The 3,718-nt window shown below is 41.4% G+C and overlaps 1 pseudogene across 1 annotated transcript; it reads right to left on the bottom strand.

Moving 5' to 3' along the window:
• Positions 1–343: 343 nt before the first annotated feature.
• Positions 344–1,629, bottom strand: LOC311105287 (vesicle transport protein SEC20-like; annotated as a pseudogene). Its single transcript has 4 exons — positions 1,541–1,629; positions 1,228–1,349; positions 987–1,089; positions 344–517 (listed from the first exon to the last, which is right to left on the bottom strand). The product of its transcript is annotated as a vesicle transport protein SEC20-like (transcript).
• Positions 1,630–3,718: the final 2,089 nt, after the last annotated feature.

The raw sequence follows: 3,718 nt of genomic DNA, 5'->3' as shown, positions 1-3,718 counted from the left end.
TAAATTCCTGCAATGGAATAATAAATTAACATGATAATCATAACAATTGGTTACATTAACCATCAAACTTTACTATAAGCATTGCAAACAGCTGATATTTCCTTCCATGACGGACGAGTAATGTTTAAAATAGGCTTATCCCGAAGGCCATTACTACTGTGTGTGTGCACAAGTCTTTAAATGTTGATATGGATTTACATGTATCCACCTGCGGCAGGTAGGAATGATTAATAAGCAGTATATTTACCTGCCAATAGTTATCACAACTCACTTATGTCATAAATTAGTTACTCTAACAAAAGCTGCTCTAAAAGTTACTTAGTTTAAGTTAGTTGTGTCTGGTCTAGAGGAAAAATAATATATTCTTGAGGATGTAGAAGAACTTGGCGAGGAAGAGTGCAAGAGCAAGGAAGATGAGCAGTTTGTCAGTGAGCTCCCTGCGGTTGTACTTAGTGATGAGCTTTCTCCCCAGCTGGATGGTTCCGGTTTGTCTCCGGGACCGCCTGAGATGAGGTTGCTACGGAGTCCACCCTGGGCTTTGGGTCTGGACATATCAAATAGCCTCCTGTCAGCTGCTTGTTTTTATTTGAATAAAGCAACTGAGAAACAAACAGGCCTGGGTCCTCCAATTTGAGGGCTTTTGGTGGAACCCCCTCAATATTGTTCTCACCAGTGGTGTAGTCAAAGGTAAACACACGCAAATGGCATTTACACACCTTTTTTATGTTGCTCAAACGTTTTCCCACCTATTGCAAACAAATGCATTGTAAATATAGGGAGTATTACTTTATTCACTGTGAAAGGCGATCAGCGTTTACCCACTTTTTACCATTACAACACTGGTTCTCACTCATCTAGTTCTTTCAGATTTGTAAACAGGGAGCTAGGGGACGGGGTTAGGGGCTGAAATTATAAACACTACTGTCATCTCAGAAACACAGACTCCTATATGATTCACTCTCTGTACACTAGGGGGAGCCACTCACCCAGCGTGGTCATGGTTTCCTCGCTCTGCATCACCTGCTGTGACATCATCAGGCTGATGCTCATCAGGCTCTCTGTGATGTCACTGGACGTCTGGGCCAGCACCTGTTATTTTTTCCTCCAATCAGGAAGGTGACCAAAGACATTCTACATCTTCATAGTAACAGATAACAATAAGACAAGACACAGTGAGTGAAATAAGGGAACGACAATGAAACACTACAGAGAAGAGTATCTAGAAACAGACAATATCTGTTTACCTTTGTCTAAGTCCACTATCGCCTCCATAGAGAAGAGATTCCTTCTCCAGGTTGTCTAGGGACAGTTTACTGGCCAGGTTGGCCTTCCTCCATGCTGTCTGGTTACTGCAGGGATAGAAAACATACCGTTTCATTAGGATGCTTGCGTACAGTTTATGCACTACTACTATATGTAAAGGTCTAAGGAAAACACCAGAAAACCATTCTAATGGAGACGTACATCCTACTACCTACTACAGACTGGATCCAGTACTGAAGCAACAGCAGTATTCCACACTCCTACCGTGCTCTCTTACCTGAGCATCTGCTTGCGGTGTCTCTCCACCTCACTGAGTAGAGCCAGCTTGACTGACTCCTTGTCCTGCTCCCTCCCCATCTGATCTAGGTCCTGTCAAACACTGTTCATTTCGTCAACAATAACTATGACGAAAAATACTCATCAAGTACCTATTTTTCCTGACTAAAACTATGACGATAACGAGACGCCCTGGAAAACCCCCATAACTATTACTTTTCATTTTAGTCGACAAAAAATGTGTCGAGTCAAGAATTCCACGTGAGACTAATGGACATTTAATTTAACATGAAAGTCCTTTTAATCCGTTTTGTTCAATCAGAAACATGAATGCAGAATATTTCATGCAATCCACTCATTGGCAGAATTGACATCTTTCTGTTACGCGGTCTGATTGAGCTGATCTGCCCGGCTCTCCCACACAGCTCCCAGGTGGTCACTTCAGACACTCGTCAATCTTCTGAACTGATGTGAAGCCAGGACACTGGTCCTGTTACCAACCTCAACTAGAAACAATGTTTACTCTCTCTCTCTTACTTTCATGTAGGCTATTTTTGCTTTGATCACATCAAAGCTCTATTTCCGCTGTTATTCATTCATCGGTGTTGCCGCTCTCGCGTCCAGTTTCTACTGGAAAAACGAATGCTATTTGTTGAATATTAGACGTACAGTAATACTTCTGGCATTTTGTAAAGCTCAAATCCGCTTTTCGATGAAACCACTGTTATTTAACCCCTTGACAGTTACAATGGGAAGAAAATCAGAGCTGTAAATTGTTTAACCTGTAGCCAAGGCTTTATAGCCTACAGTGAGGGGAAAAAGTATTTGATCCCCTACTGATCTTGTACGTTTGCTCACTGACAAAGAAATGATCAGTCTATAATTTTAATGGTAGGTTTATTTGAACAGTGAGAGACAGAATAACAACAAACAAAGTATTTGATCCCCTCTCAATCAGAAAGATTTCTGGCTCCCAGGTGTCTTTTATACAGGTAACGAGCTGAGATTAGGAGCACACTCTTAAAGGGAGTGCTCCTAATCTCAGTTTGTTACCTGTATAAAAGACACCTGTCCACAGAAGCAATCAATCAATCAGATTCCAAACTCTCCAGCATGGCCAAGACCAAAGAGCTCTCCAAGGATGTCAGGGACAAGATTGTAGACCTACACAAGGCTGGAATGGGCTACAAGACCATCGCCAAGCAGCTTGGTGAGAAGGTGACAACAGTTGGTGCGATTATTCGCAAATGGAAGAAACACAAAAGAACTGTCAATCTCCCTCGGCCTGGGGCTCCATGCAAGATCTCACCTCGTGGAGTTGCAATGATCATGAGAACGGTGAGGAATCAGCCCAGAACTACACAGGAGGATCTTGTCAATGATCTTGCATTGTGGGTTGAAAGCTGTAACACTGAATAAAACAATTAATAAAAGTCCCATCCATGATGGTAGTGACTGCTCATTACTGCTTATCACTTATTAACATTACTTTAATAAAATATTAAATTAGTTGTTTAAAAACAGAAAAATAACCACAATGTTGGTAAATCGCTCAGCACTAATATTTGGCCTTGCGTTTTAGGTTATTGTCCTGCTGAAAGGTGGATTTGTCTCCCAGTGTTTGTTGAAAAGCAGACAGAATCAGGTTTTCCTCTAGGACTTTGCCTGTGCTTAGCTCTATTCAGTTTCTTTTGATCCCCCCACCAAAAAAATTATAACTCTAGTTCTTGCTGATGACAAGCATACCCATAACATGATGCAGCCACCACCACGCTTGAAAATATGAAGAGTGGTACTCAGTGATGTGTTGTGTTTGCCCCAAACATAATGCTTTGTATTCAGACCCAAAAGTTAATTTCTTTGCAGTATTACTTTAGTGCCTTATTGCAAACAGGATGCAGGTTTTGGAATATTTTTTATTCTGTACATGCATCCTTTTCACGCTGTCATTTAGGTTAGTATTGTGGAGTAACTACAATGTTGTTGACCCATCCTCAGTTCTATCACAGCCATTAAAAACTGTTTTAAATTCACCATTGGCCTCATGGTGAAATCCCTCAGTGGGTTCCTTCCTCTCCGTCAACGGAGTTTGGATGGATGCCTGTATCTTGGAGTGACTGGGTGTATTGATACACCATCCAAAATGTAATTACTAACTTCACCGTGCTCAAAGGGATTC

Source organism: Coregonus lavaretus (genome assembly GCF_964263955.1).
Source record: "Coregonus lavaretus genome assembly, chromosome: 29".
Classification (NCBI taxonomy): Eukaryota; Metazoa; Chordata; class Actinopteri; order Salmoniformes; family Salmonidae; genus Coregonus; species Coregonus lavaretus.
Note: the sequence above shows the minus strand (reverse complement) of the source record. Positions and strands in the feature narration are given on the sequence as shown.